The sequence below is a fragment of the Rattus norvegicus genome, chromosome 3 (genome assembly GCF_036323735.1).
Source record: "Rattus norvegicus strain BN/NHsdMcwi chromosome 3, GRCr8, whole genome shotgun sequence".
NCBI lineage: Eukaryota > Metazoa > Chordata > Mammalia > Rodentia > Muridae > Rattus > Rattus norvegicus.
This window is the reverse complement of record NC_086021.1, coordinates 107,243,526-107,260,125: the sequence shown is the minus strand read 5'-3', so window position 1 is coordinate 107,260,125 and position 16,600 is coordinate 107,243,526. Positions and strand designations below refer to the sequence as shown.

The 16,600-nt window shown below is 39.4% G+C and overlaps 1 pseudogene; it reads right to left on the bottom strand.

The window, feature by feature from the left end:
* Positions 1–309: 309 nt before the first annotated feature.
* Aldoa-ps9 (aldolase, fructose-bisphosphate A, pseudogene 9) overlaps positions 310–16,600 on the bottom strand; it is a 34,102-nt pseudogene continuing 17,811 nt past the window's right edge.

Sequence of the window (16,600 nt, the reverse complement as noted above, 5' to 3'; positions counted from 1 at the left end):
TCAAATGCCTTTAGCTTATGTCAAGTTGACATAAAACTATCCTGACAGATAATAATTCATCTAATTCTTTGTATATAGTCATTATTCTGTTTATATTGCTTTCCCCTCTACGATATAGTTTGAAAATATTTTATTAATTTCCCCCCTTAAATAGTTGTTTATTTGCAGTGGGCTGGAAGGGATGGCAAATTTAACATTCACAGAAAACACCACACATACAATGGCAGCCAGAGTGATTAAAAAAGAGCCTCAAGGCCTGTCTTCAAGAGCAAGTGGGTAGGCAAGGGTCTGGAATGTTGATGGAACAGCTTAGTAGGCATGGTTAGAGATGAAGAGAGGTTCACTGACTGTGGCTCATTACGTGGGGGTACACTTTCCTTGATAAGTGATGCTGTTGGCCAGGGCTCGCTTGATGCACTCCTCCTCGTCTGCCTTCAGGCTCTCCTTCTTCCCACCCAGGCCTTTAGAGCAGAAGCTTACAGGCCTCAGTCATAGGCCTGAAAGCCAAGGCCCATGGCTTCATCAGGGGACATTAGTTGATAGAGTTGAGGTTGATGGATGACTCTTCCACACTCTGCTATCCAGAGAGGAAAGTGAGCCCAGGGAAACCAGAGGGCATTGTGCAATGAAGTGCTATTATAGTTGCTATGGCCCAACTCTTTACTAGAAAATTTCTGGGTGAAAGCACGGCAAGTGTAACCATGCTGGGCTTCAGCATTGTGCCTTCCAGATAGACATGGTGGTCACTCAGAGCCCTGTAGACATGTGCTAGTATCTTCTCAGGTACATACTGGCCAGGCTTCAAATCATGATCCCCATCAGGGATAATTTCAGGCTTCACAATAGGTATAATGCCATTCTACTGGGAGATGCTGACATAATGCCCAGAACATTGGCATTTTTCATTGTAACAAGAGGTAAAGGAGTATGTTCCCCAATCTTTAGCACACATTGCCACTTGGCACATTTTTAGAAAAAGTCAAATATGCATATACCCTACTACAACTCTTCTCCCATCTCAACTTAGTAATTTCTCTACATCTTTTTTTACAACCTGCATAGTCAAATTTGTGTTGCACATTTACACATGGGCATTAGTCCATCTACTAGCAGAGTAGAGTCAACAAGGGAGGTATTACTCCCTTAAAATTAGTGAACTTTTCTTCCTTGCAGCCAGAGATGGAAAGTTGTAGGACAGTCTAGATAGTTTAGCTGCTTGGTTTTGCATAGGTCTGTCTAGGAACTATAGCTGCTGTGAGCTCATCATTTCTGAGTTATTGGATGCCTTAACCAACCACTCAAAAGGAAGTTTCTCATTTATGATAGTGTTTGGTTATTCTATTGTTGTATGGAGGTCATTCACTTATTTTTAAAAAAATATTTATCACTTAAAATTGCTAGTAATTTTAATTTTTATTTCTTTTAGTTTTTAAAATTACAATGTAATATTTATTCCCTTCCTTTTTCCCTCAAAATCCTTCCATGCCCCAGTCCTTGCTTTTTAGAATCCATTACCTCTTTTAACATTAACTAGATATAGAAACAGAGAGAAAGAGAAAGAGAGAGAGAGAGAGAGAGAGAGAGAGAGAGAGAGAGAGAGAGAGGTTTCAGACAACCTTGGTATAATTTGATATCCTTTACCAAGGAAGAATCTAACATCTATCTAGAGAAGTGGAGACACAATGAAACTAATAGAGGTTATGAACCAGATGGATTTAGCAGGTATCTATAAAACACTTCAGAAAAGAATATACTTTCTTTTCAGCACTGCATGGTACCTTGTCTAAAATCAACCGTATAATTAGTGACGAAACAACCCTTTACTGATACAAGAAGATTGAAATAATCCCATGCACCCTATCAAACCACCATGGCCTAAAGCTGGTCTTCAATAACAGCAAAAGCAAAAGAAAGCACACATACATATGGAAACTGAACAACTCTCTACTCAATGATAATTTGGTCAAGAATGAAATAAAGAAAGAAATTAAAGAATTCATAGAATTTAATAAAATGGTGAGACATCATATGCAAACCTATGGGATACAATGAAAACAGTGCAAAGAGGAAAATTCATAGCACTAAGTGCACTGGTAAAGTAACCGGAGAAATCTTACAGTAGCAACTTAACAGCACACCTGAGAGCTCTAGAACAAAAAAAGAAGCAAACTCACCAAAGAGGAGTAGACAGCAGGAAATAGTTAAACTCAGGACTGAAATCAGCCAAGTAGAGACAAAAAGAACAATATGAAGAATCAGTGAAACCAATGCTGGTTCTTTAAGAGAATCAGCAAGATAGATAAACCCCTAGTCAAGCTAACTAAAGAGCCCAGAGGAAGTATCCAAATTAACAAAATCAGAAATGAAAAGGGGGACATAAAACAGAAGAAATTAAAAAAAATCATTAGATCCTACTACGAAAGCCTATACTCAATAAAACTGAAAAATCTAGATGAAATGGATAGTTTTCTAGACAGATACCATATACCAAAGCTAAATCAAGAGCAGATGAACTTCCTGAACAGGCCCATATCCCATAAGGAATTAGAAGTCATTAAAAACCTCGCAATCAAAAAAAGTCCAGGGCCAGAAGGGTTCAGTGCAGTATTTTACGAGACCTTCAAAGAAAACTTGATACCAATATTCCTCAAAGTATTCCATAAAATAGAAACAGAGAGAAGAGACTGCACTCTGCACACATCTCAGACGCCAGAGGAAAACACCAAATGCCACCTGGAACCCTGGTGCACTGAAGCTCCCGGAAATGGCAGCGCAGATCTTCCTGGTTGCTGCCGCCACAGAGAGCTCGTGGGCAGCACCCCGCGAGCAAACTTGAGCCTTGGGACCACAGGTAAAACCAACTTTTCTGCTGCAAGAGACCTGCCTGGTGAACTCGGGACACACAGAGGCAGAATTCCTCTAGGACCAGGCACTTCCTGTGTTTACCGGGAGTCCCACACCCACAGATCCTGGCCCGCAGCAGCTCTCTGCTCCCAGACCTCATGGGAGAGAGACCTCACCGCCTGGTCAGGTGGGCACTCCTGAGGCTGCAGAGCGGAAGAGACCATCAACACTGCCCACACCTGCCCACATCCCTGGCCCAAGAGGAAACTGTATAAGGCCTCTGGGTTCCCGTGGGGGAGGGCCCAGGAGCGGCAGGACCCCTGCACCTGAGATACCGCCGGAACCTGAAGGAACAGATCGGATAAACAGTTCTCTGCACCCAAATCCCATGGGAGGGAGAGCTAAACCTTCAGAGAGGCAGACACGCCTGGGAAACCAGAAGAGACTGTACTCTGCACACATCTCAGACGCCAGAGGAAAACACCAAATGCCATCTGGAACCCTGGTCCACTGAAGCTCCCAGAAACGGCAGTGCAGATCTTCCTGGTTGCTGCCGCCGCAGAGAGCTCGAGGGCAGCACCCTGCGAGCGAACTTGAGCCTCGGGACCATAGGTAAGACCAACTTTTCTGCTGCAAGTGACCTGCTTGGTGAACTCAAGACACAGGCCCACAGGAACAGCTGAAGACCTGTAGATAGGAAAAACTACACGCCCGAAAGCAGAACACTCTGTCCCCATAACTGGCTGAAAGAAAACAGGAAAACAGTTCTACAGCACTCCTGACACACAGGCTTATAGGACAGTCTAGCCGCTGTCAGAAATAGCAGAACAAAGTAATACTAGAGATAATCTGATGGCTACAGGCAAGGGGAGGAACCCAAGCAACAGAAACCAAGACTGCATGGCACCATCGGAGCCCAATTCTCCCATCAAAACAAACATGGAATATCCAAACAAACCAGAAAAGCAAGATCTAGTTTCAAAATCATATTTGATCATGATGCTGGAGGACTTCAAGAAAGACGTGAAGAAGTCCCTTAGAGAACAAGTAGAAGCCTACAGAGAGGAATCGCAAAAATGCCTGAAAGAATTCCAGGAAATCATAAATAAACAAGTAGAAGCCCATAGAGAGGAGTCACAAAACTCCCTGAAAGAATTCCAGGAAACCACAATCAAACAGTTGAAGGAATTAAAAATGGAAATAGAAGCAATCAAGAAAGAACACATGGAAACAACCCTGGATATAGAAAACCAAAAGAAGAGACAAGGAGCTGTAGATACGAGCTTCACCAACAGAATACAAGAGATGGAAGGGAGAATCTCAGGAGCAGAAGAGTCCATAGAAATCATTGACTCAACTGTCAAAGATAATGTAAAGCAGAAAAAGCTACTGGTCCAAAACATACAGGAAATCCACGACTCAATGAGAAGATCAAACCTAAGGATAATAGGTATAGAAGAGAGTGAAGACTCCCAGCTCAAAGGACCAGTAAATATCTTCAACAAAATCATAGAAGAAAACTTCCCTAACCTAAAAAAAGAGATACCCATAGGCATACAAGAAGCCTACAGAACTCCAAATAGATTGGACCAGAAAAGAAACACCTCCTGTCACATGATAGTCAAAACACCAAACGCACAAAATAAAGAAAGAATATTAAAAGCAGTAAGGGAAAAAGGTCAAGTGACATATAAAGGCAGACCTATCAGAATCACACCAGACTTTTCGCCAGAAACTATGAAGGCCAGAAGATCCTGGACTGATGTCATACAGACCCTAAGAGAACACAAATGCCAGCCCAGGTTACTGTATCCTGCAAAACTCTCAATTAACATAGATGGAGAAACCAAGATATTCCATGACAAAACCAAATTTACACAATACCTTTCTGCAAATCCAGCACTACAAAGGATAATAAATGGTAAAGCCCAACATAAGGAGGCAAGCTATACCCTAGAAGAAGCAAGAAACTAATTGTCTTGGCAACAAAACAAAGAGAAGAAAAGCAAAAACATAACCTCACATCCAAATATGAATATAACAGGAAGCAATAATCACTATTCCTTAATATCTCTCAACATCAATGGCCTCAATTCCCCAATAAAAAGACATAGTTTAACAAACTGGATATGCAATGAGGACCCTGCATTCTGCTGCCTACAGGAAACAAACCTCAGAGACAAAGACAGACACTACCTCAGAGGGAAAGGCTGGAAAACAACTTTCCAAGCAAATGGTCAGAAGAAGCAAGCTGGAGGTGCCATTCTTATATCAAATAAAATCAATTTTCAACTAAAAGTCATCAAAAAAAGATAAGGAAGGACACTTCATATTCATCAAAGGAAAAATCCATCAAGATGAACTCTCAATCCTAAAGATCTTTGCCCCAAATACAAGGGCACCTACATACGTAAAAGAAACCTTACTAAAGCTCAAAACACACATTGCACCTCACACAATAATAGTAGGAGATTTCAACACCCCACTCTCATCAATGGACAGATCATGGAAACAGAAATTAAACAGAGACATAGACAGACTAAGAGAAGTCATGAGTCAAATGGACTTAACAGATATTTATAGAAAATTCTATCCTAAAGCAAAAGGATATACCTTCTTCTCAGCTCCTCATGTTACTTTCTCCAAAATTGACCATATAATTGGTCAAAAAACGGGCCTCAACAGGTACAGAAAGAAAGAAATAATCCCATGTGTGCTATCAGACCACCACGGCCTAAAACTGGTCTTCAATAACAATAAGGGAAGAATGCCCACATACACGTGGAAATTGAACAATGCTCTACTCAATGATAACCTGGTCAAGGAAGAAATAAAGAAAGAAATTAAAGACTTTTGAGAATTTAATGAAAATGAAGGTACAACATACCCAAACTTATGGGACACAATGAAAGCTGTGCTAAGAGGAAAACTCATACAGCTGAGTGCCTGCAGAAAGAAATAGGAAAGAGTATATGTCAGCAGCTTGACAGCACACCTAAAAGCTCTAGAACAAAAAGAAGCAAATACACCCATGAGTAGTAGAAGGCAGGAAATAATCAAACTCAGAGCTGAAATCAACCAAGTAGAAACAAAAAGGACCATAGAAAGAATCAACAGAACCAAAAGTTGGTTCTTTGAGAAAATCAACAAGATAGATAAACACTTAGCCAGACTAACAAGAGGACACAGAGAGTGTGTCCAAATTAACAAAATCAGAAATGAAAAGGGAGACATAACTACAGATTCAGAGGAAATTAAAAAAATCATCAGATCTTACTATAAAAGCCTATATTCAACAAAACTTGAAAATCTGCAGGAAATGGACAATTTCATAGACAGATACCAGGTACCGAAGTTAAATCAGGAACAGATAAACCAGTTAAACAACCCCATAACTCCTAAGAAAATAGAAGCAGTCATTAAAAGTCTCCCAACCAAAAAGAGCCCAGGTCCAGACGGGTTTAGTGCAGAATTCTATCAGACCTTCATAGAAGACCTCATATCAATATTATCCAAACTATTCCACAAAATTGAAACAGATGGAGCACTACTGAATAACTTCTATGAAGCCACAATTACTCTTATACCTAAACCACACAAAGATCCAACAAAGAGAGAGAACTTCAGACCAATTTCCCTTATCAATATCGATGCAAAAATACTCAATAAAATTCTGGCAAACCGAATCCAAGAGCACATCAAAACAATCATCCACCATGATCAAGTAGGCTTCATCCCAGGCATGCAGGGATGGTTTAATATACAGAAAACCATCAGCATAATCCATTATATCAACAAACTGAAAGAACAAAACCACATTCATTAGATGCTGAGAAAGCATTTGACAAAATTCAACACCCCTGCATGATAAAAGTCATGGACAGAATAGGAATTCAAGGCCCATACCTAAACATAGTAAAAGCCATATACAGCAAACCAGTTGCTAACATTAAACGAAATGGAGAGAAACTTGAAGCAATCCCACTAAAATCAGGGACTAGACAAGGCTGCCCACTCTCTCCCTACTTATTCAGTATAGTTCTTGAAGTTCTAGCCAGATAAATCAGACAACAAAAGGAGGTCAAGTTGATAAGATCGGAAAAGAAGAAGTCAAAATATCACTATTTGCAGATGATATGATAGTATATTTAAGTGATCCCAAAAGTTCCACCGGAGAACTACTAAAGCTGATAAACAACTTCAGCAAAGTGGCTGGGTATAAAATTAACTCAAATAAATCAGTAGCCTTCCTCTACACAAAAGAGAAACAAGCAGAGAAAGAAATTAGGGAAATGACACCCTTCATAATAGACCCAAATAATATAAAGTACCTCATTGTGACTTTAACCAAGCAAGTAAAAGATTTGTACAATAAGAACTTCAAGACTCTGAAGAAAGAAATTGAATAAGACCTCAGAAGATGGAAAGCTCTCCCATGCTCATGGATTGGCAGGATTAATATAGTAAAAATGGCCATTTTACCAAAAGCAATCTGCAGATTCAATGCAATCCCCATCAAAATACCAATCTAATTCTTCAAAGAGTTAGACAGAACAATTTGCAAATTCATCTGGAATAACAAAAAACCCAGGATAGCTAAAACTATCCTCAACAATAAAAGGACTTCAGGGGGAATCACTATCCCTGAACTCAAGCAGTATTACAGAGCAATAGTGATAAAAACTGCATGGTATTGGTACAGAGACAGACAGATAGACCAATGGAATAGAATTGAAGACCCAGAAATGAACCCACACCTATGGTCACTTGATTTTTGACAAAGGAGCCAAAACCATCCAATGAAAAAAGGATAGCATTTTCAGCAAATGGTGCTGGTTCAACTGGAGGTCAACATGTAGAGGGATTCAGATCGATCCATGCTTATCACCCTGTACAAAGCTTAAGTCCAAGTGGATAAAGGACCTCCACATCAAACCAGACACACTCAAACTAATAGAAGAAAATCTAGGGAAGCTTCTGGAACACATGGGCACTGGAAAAATTTCCTGAACAAAACACCAATGGCTTATGCTCTAAGATCAAGAATCAACAGATAGAGGCCTTATATCCAAAATATACAAAGAACTCAAGAAGTTAGACCGCAGGGAAACAAATAACCCTATTAAAAATGGGGTTCAGAGCTAAACATACAATTCACAGCTGAGCAATGCCGAATGGCTGAGAAACACCTAAAGAAATGTTCGACATCTTTAGTCATAAGGGAAATGCAAATCAAAACAACCCTGAGATTTCTCCTCACACCAGTGAGAATGGCTAAGATCAAAAACTCAGGTGATAGCAGATGTTGGCGAGGATGTGGAGAAAGAGGAACACTCCTCCATTGTTGGTGAGATTGCAGACTGGTAAAACCATTCTGGAAATCAGTCTGGAGGTTCCTCAGAAAATTGGACATTGAACTGCCTGAGGATCCAGCTATACCTCTCTTGGGCATATACCCAAAAGATGCCCCAACATATAAAAAAGACACGTGTTCCACTATGTTTATCATAGCCTTATTTATAATAGCCAGAACCTGGAAAACACCCAGATGCCCTTCAACAGAGGAATGGATACAGAAAATGTGGTACATCTACATAATGGAATATTACTCAGCTATCAAAAACAATGACTTTATGAAATTCGTGGGCAAATGTTTGGAACTGGAAAATATCATCCTGAGTGAGCTAACCCAATCACAGAAAGACATACATGGTATGCACTCATTGATAAGTGGCTATTAGCCCAAATGCTTGAATTACCCTAGATGCCTTGAACAAATGAAACTCAAGACAGATGATCAAAATGTGAATGCTTCACTCCTTCTTTAAAAGAGGAACAAGAATACCCTTGGCAGGGAAGAGAGAGGCAAAGATTAAAACAGAGACTGAAGGAACACCCATTCAGAGTCTGCCCCACATGTGGCCCATACATATACAGCCACCCAAGTAGACAAGATGGATGAAGCAAAGAAGTGCAGACCAACAGGAGCCGGATGTAGATCGCTCCTGAGAGACACAGCCAGAATACAACAAATACAGAGGCGAATTCCAGCAGCAAACCACTGAATTGAGAATAGGACCCCCGTTGAAGGAATCAGTGAAAGAACTGGAAGAGCGTGAAGGGACTCGAGACCCCATATGTACAACAATGCCAAGCAACCAGAGCTTCCAGGGACTAAGCCACTACCTAAAGACTATACATGGACTGACCCTGGACTCTGACCTCATAGGTAGCAATGAATATCCTAGTAAGAGCACCAGTGGAAAGGGAAGCCCTGGGTCCTGCAAAGAATGAACCCCTAGTGAACTAGACTGTTGATGGGAGGGTGGCAATGGGGGGAGGTTTGGGAGGGGAACACCCATAAGGAAGGGGAGGGGGGAGGGGGATGTTTGCCTGGAAACCGGGAAAGGGAATAACACTCGAAATGTACATAAGAGATACTCAAGTTAATAAAAAAAAAATAGAAACAGAAGGAAGACTACCTAATTCATACTATGAATCCACAATTACTCTGATACCTAAAGCACACACGGACCCTACCTAAAGAGATAATTTCAGACCAATCTCGCTTATGAATATCGATGCAAAAATACTCAATAAAGATTCTTGCAAACGAAATCTAAGAACACATCAAAACCATCATTAACTATGATCAAGTAGGATTCCTCCCAGGGTTGCAAAGTTGGTTTAATATACAAAATCAATTAACATAGCTACCATTTAAAAAAACTCAAAGAAGAAAATCATGATTATCTCCTTTGATGCAGAACAAAAAATCTGACAAAATACAACATCCTTTTATGTTAAAAGGATTGGAGAGATCAGGAATTCAAGGCCCATATTAAAACATATTGCAAACCAACAGCCAGTATCAAATTAAATGGAGAGATACTTGCATCTATCCCACTAAAATCTGAAACAAGGCAAGGATGCCCACTCTCTCCCTACTTATTCACTATAGTATTCAAAGTGCTAGCTAGAACAATAAGAAAAACAAAAGGAGATCAATGAGATACAAATTCGCAACAAAAAATTAAAGGTATCACTATTTCCAGATGATTTGATAGTATACATTAGTGACCCCCAAAATTCTACCAGAGAACTTCTCCAACTGACAACTTCAGCAAAGTGGCCAGGTATAAAATTAACTGAAGTAAATTAGTAGCCTTCTTTATACAAATAATAAACAGGCTAAAAAATAAATTAGGAAACAATTCTCTTCACAAAAGCCATAGATAATATAAAATAAATTGGGATAACTCTAACCAAACAAGTAAAAGACTTTTTTTATTAACTTGAGTATTTCTTATTTACATTTCGAGTGTTATTCCCTTTCCCGGTTTACGGGCCAACATCCCCCAGCCCCTTCCCCTCCCCTTCTTGATGGGTGTTCCCCTCCCCATCCTCCCCCCATTGCTGCCCTCCCCCCAACAATCGCATTCATTGGGCGTTCAGTCTTAGCAGGACCCAGGGCTTCCCCTTACACTGGTGATCTTTAATAAGAACTTCAAGTCTCGAAAGAAAGAAATCTGAGATTTCATAAAATGGAGACATCTCCCATGCTCATGGATTGGCAGAATTAACATAGTAACAATGGCCATTTTACCAAAGACAATCTTCAGATTCAATGCAATCCCCATCAAAATCACAACACAATTCTTCAAAGACATAGAACAATTCTCAAATTCATCTGGATAGGCCAAAAAACAAAAAAACAAAAAACAAAAACAAAAACAAACAAACAAACAAACATAAACCAGAATAGCAAAAACAATTCTTAAGGATAAAAGAATGGCTGGGGAATCACCATCCCTGAATTCAAGCTCTACTACAGAGGAATAGTGGCAAAAACTGCATGGTATTGGTACAGAGACAGACAGGTTGAACAAAGGAATAGAATTGAAGACCCAGAAATAAAACTACACGCTTACACACACTTGAACTTTGACAAAGAAGCCAAAAATATACTATGGGAAAAAAGCATCTTCAATAAATGTCACTGGTCGAACTGGATCTCTGTATGTGGAAAAATGAAATTAGATCCATATTTGTCACCATGAAAAAAAGCTTAAATCCAAGTGGATCAAGGACCGCAACATAACACCAGATACACTGAATCTAGAAAAAGAGAAAGTGGGAAAGAGCCTTGAACTCATGGACACAGGCAGAAATTTTCTAAACGGAACTAGGATGACTCATGCGCTAAGATCAAGAATTGATAAATGGGACCTCATGAAACTGGAAAGCTTCTGTAAAGCAAAGGACATAGTCGATAAGACAAAACAGCATCCTATAGATTGGTGAAAACATCTTAACTAACCTCACATCAGATAGAGGGCTAATATCCAAAATATATAAAAAAAATCAAGAAGTTTATCACCAAAAAACCAAACAACCCAATCAAAAAATGGGGTATAGAACTAAACCGAGAATTCACAATAGAGAAATCTCGAATGGCTGAGAAGCACCTAAAGAAATGTTCAAATCCTTACTGATCAGAGAAATGCAAATCAAAATGACCCTGAGATTCTACCTTACACCAGTCAGAATGGCTAAGATCAAAACCTCAGGTGACAACATATGTTCCTGAGGATGTGAAGAAAGAGGAACACTCCTCCATTGCTGGTTCAATTACGAACTGGTACAACAACTCTGGAAATCAGAGGAGTTTGGAGGTTCCTTAGAAAATTGGAAATAGACCTAGCTAAAGATCCAGAAATACCACTCTTGGGAATATATTCCAAAGATGCCCCACCATGTCATAGGGGTACATGTTCTACTATTTCATAGCAAACTTATTTGTGATCGCCAGAGGATGGAAACAACCCAGATGCCCCGTGAAAGTAGAAGGAATACAGAAAACGTGGTTCATTTACACAATTGAATACTACTCAGCTATTAAGAACCAAGGACATCCTGAGTGATGCAGGAAAATGGATAGAATTAGATCATACCATTCTATGTGCTGTAACTGAGACTCAAAAGGGCATACATGGTTTGTTCTCTTTAATAAGTGAATATTAGCACACACACCTAAAAAAAAAGTACAGAATATACAAGATACAGTCTACAGAACTCAAAAAAGTCAGCTAGCTGAAGAGTTCAAGTGAGGATGTCTCAGTCCCACTTGGGAGGGTAAAGATAGCATCCACTAAAGTAGGGAGGGAGGGATAATGGAGGGAAGGGAATGGGGTTTGGGTGAGAGGGGGACATGATCTGGTATTGGTTGGTGAAAAAGGACTGAAGCCCTGAGGGCCAGCAGAAAGAATGAAAACAGAGGAAGATGGTTGGAAAGACTCTCTATAATGTATCAGATACCTGTGCTGTGAGAGACTCTCAGGACTCAAAGTGGAGGAAACCTAGTTGAAAGTCCTTACAGTGGGGAGAGGGGACTTAATGAAACCACTTCCAGTAGAAAAACAGGGCATCAAGTAAAGGATTGGTTTGCTATCCCACAGCCAAAACTCTACCCCATAATTCTTCATGTCTGAAAGAAATGCTGGGATGACACTGGAGAAGATCCTGAGGAAAAGAAGGACCAGTGATAGGTACAAAATGGGCTCCAGCTCAAGGGGAGGCACCAAGACCTGATACCATTACTGAAGCTATGTGGCGTCTGTTCCCAACCAAGGAATAGAAGCATCTGACCCCTCTGGTTGAATTAGAAAATAGCTGTAGGAAGTTAAGTTCGGGGGGGGACCAGTAGGAGGACCTTCAGTCTCAATTAACCTGGACCCCTGAGATGTCCTAGACACTGGACCACCAACCAGGCAACATATACCAGCTGAGATGAGGCCTCCAACACATATACAGCAGAGGACTCCCGGGTCTGAGTTCAGTCTGAGAAGATGCACCTAACCCTTAAGAGACTGGAGGCCCCAGGAAGTTTAGAGTCTGACATGGTGGGTGGGGTTGGTGACATCCTTATGGTGATGGGGGTGGGGAGTGCAGCGGGGAGGAGGTATGGGTTGTGAAACCCTGGAGGGGGGCAGGAGGGTAATAAACTCTGGAGTGTTAAAATAAATAAATATTTTTTTTAAAAAAAAGAAAACCACAACTGAACACAATGTAAAGAACCAGGTGTCATGGGAGCTCAGCTCTTGAGGTTACATACAAATAAAACTTTCTGCGTCTACAGCTCAATTAATGCTGATAGAAAGGAAGCAAAAAGATTTAATGGCCAGAATGCCAGGAAATTTTCTGTGAAACAGTCCTTTCTAGAAATGGCCACATAGACAAAACTTGAACTATGAAATGGCAGTATCAATAGATATATTAATATAAAGGGAAAAAATTTATTGGGGTCTCAATCTTCCAAAAACTAGGCAACTAATGACTTCTTGGAGAAAATGAATTAGCTCTGATCTTCTTATTAGTTATTTAATGCAAAATCATCATCTCTGAAATTATATACACACTAACAACAAAAATAGGCTCACAAGATCTTATTTGAATATTATACATCTACGTATGTATGTATACATAGATTGTTAGGTAAGTAAAAATGATAAAGAAAAAGAGGTTAGTAATTGAGAGTGGAGCCTGGGAACGGCTGGGGTAATGAATAGAAGGAAAGTGGAGGGAGAAAATGCTGTAATTCCATTAGAATTAAAAGTATAAGGTTGGGGATTTGGCTCAGTGGTAGAGCGTTTGCCTAGGAAGCGCAAGGCCCTGGGTTCGGTCCCCAGCTCCGAAAAAAAAAATAAAAGTATATATTTAATACTCAAAAACTGAAAAATTGCCACAGATGAATAAAAACTAAAAAGATACCACAATTAAATGTAGAATGCAGTACTAACATAGAGGGGAAAGAAAAAAAGTTTTTGATGAAAAAGGAGATGAGGTACTAGTGGAATTTTATTTAATTATTTTGTTTTTCTTGAATATCTTACATATTTACATTAAAAAATGTTATTCCCTTTCTCCCATCTCCCATATCCCCTCCCCCCTCCCCTGCTACTATGAGGAGGCTCCTATTCCCCTCACCAACTCCAACCTCAATGCCCTGGCATTACCCTACACTGGAGAAATGAGCCTTCACGGGACCAAGAGCTTTTCATCCCATTGATGCTGGACAATGGCATCCTCTGCTACATAAGTGGCTGGAGTCATGGGTTCCGCCGCATGTACTCATTGGCTGGGAGTTTAGTCCCTGGGAGCTGTGGTGGGGTTTGGTTGGTTGAAATTGTTGTTCTTCCTATGGTGTTGCAAACCCCTTCAACTCCTGAAGTCTTTTCTTTAACTCCCCATTGGCATCCCTTTGTTCTGCAACCATCTTTATCTATATCAGTAGGGCTCTGCCACAGCCTCTCAGGAGACACCCATATCTGTCTCTTGTCAGCAAGCACTTATTAACATCAACATTAGTGGCTGGGTTTGGTGACTGCATATGGGATGGATCCCCAGATGGAGTAGTCTCTGGATGACCTTTTCTTCAGTCCCTGCTTCACTCTTTGTCCCTGTATTTCCTCCCTTGAGTATTTTGTTCTCCCTTCTAGGAAGGAATGAAGCATCCACATTTGGTCTTCCTTCTTCTTGGGCTTCATATAATCTGTGATTTTTTTCTTAGATACTTCAAGCTTTCCTGAACAGAACACCAATGGCTTATGCTCTAAGATCAAGAATTGACAAATACAATCTCATAAAATGGCAAAGCTTCTGTAAGGCAAATGCACTGTCAATAGACCAAATAATAGCCAACAGATTGGGAAAAGTTCTTTATCAATCCTACATCCAATAGAGGACTAATATCCAATATATACAAAGAACTCAAGCAGTTAGACTCCAGAGATTCAAATAACCCTATTAAAAAAAATCAGGTATAGAGCTAAACAAAGAATTTTCAACCAAGAAATCTCAGATGGCCAAGAAAAACCTAAAGAAATGTTGAATATCCTTAGTCATCAGGGAAATGCAAATCAAAATAAACCTGAGACTCCACCTCACACCAGTCAGAATGGCTAATATCAAAAACTCAGGTGACAGTAGATGCTGGCAAAGATGTGGAGAAATAGGAACACTCTTTCATTGTTGGTGGGATCGCACCCACTCTGGAAATCAGTCTGTTGATTCCTCAGAAAATTAGATATAGTACAACCTGAGGATCCAGTGATACCACTCCTGGGCATACACCCAAAAGATACTCTAACATTTAACAAGATGACAAGCTTTCCTATGTTCACAGCAGTCTTATTTATAGTAACGAGAAGGTGGAAAAAACCCAAGATGTCCTTCAACATAGGAATGGATACAAAAATGTGGTACATTTACACAATGGAGTACTACTCAGCTATTAAAAGCAATGACTACATGAAATTCTTAGGCAAATGGATAAAACTAGAAAATATCATCCTAAGTGAGGTAAACCAGTCACAAAAGAACACAAATGGTATGCACTCACTGATAAATAGATATTAGCCCAAAAATTATGGATCTTTTAATTAACTGTAATAGTTTACTAATGTTAGTGTCCTAATTTTGACAAAATAAGCACATGAATAGAAGGTAATCAAAACAAAGAATCTCTGTAGAAGTCATGTTAATATTCACAAAGCTTTCCCATGAATGTGAAAACAGTGCAAAATAAAATCTTTACACAGACACACACACACACACACAAATGAACATACACACAAAAACAATAACAAATGTTTAATAAAATTAAGTGCCACCATTCTTATGCCATCTTTCTTTTTGTCTTTTTGTGACTTTAATATTTTTGAATTAAATATGTTTTACTTATCTGATACTATTTAACTTTGGCAGGATCATCTGTATCTAACTCATCATGGCTATAGCACTGACATAAAGTCTGTTGAATAGATGCTTAATATCTGCTTTAATTCTCAACTTTACAGTTGAGTAGGTTGAAATACGCTCACTAACTTGGTATAGTTTTCTAAGTAAACACATCGGTCATAAATGTGGGAAGTTATTGATGACCATGAAATGCATCCTTGTAGTATTAACTATCAGATTAAATGTTGGATTGGTACTACAGTAGCAGCAGTAGGTTACAGTTATTAAGGAATATAGCATGTTAGCTTCTAATGTAAAGTCTTATTCACAGACTATATTATTTAGTCATTATTGAAATCCTTGGGGTATATATCCATACCTTCCTTTTACATATATAAAAATTGAATATAGAAGGAATATTTAATAGAAATTGCCCATAAGACAACAAAAGTGATAGAGTTGTGATGCTGGTTTATATTATCCAGGTATCTTCATTCACGATGCTTTATAACTAATAAGGAAACTTAAAAAAATCAATAAAAAGATAAAGTATACAAGTATAAAACTATGTAGAATCCATGTTAGCTATTTATACCCTTTCTGTAAGAAAATGGCTGACAAAAGCAACTTAAAGAAGAAAGCATTTATTTTTCTCCATGTTTGGACGGTTACCATATTTTATGAAAGTCAGGGCGGTGGGGCGAGCTCTCCATTATTGTAGAAGTACAGCAACTCGTCATAGTGCATATGCAATCAGCAACTGGAGGAAAAGGCCCCTTCCTTTCTCCCCTTTGATTCTTTCTCAGACCCCAGGCACTGAAACTCTGTTCTGCTTCTCTGGAAATGTCCTCACAGATATATGCAAAGCCATCTCTCATATGTCAAGAAATACAGTCAAGTTTACAATGAAAAGTAGCTATTATACATCTACCAGTTGTCAACTTGACAACAAAGCATATAACTCAAATTCATTTTTAGATTTATTTATTTATTTTATGTCATATTTATGAACATTTCG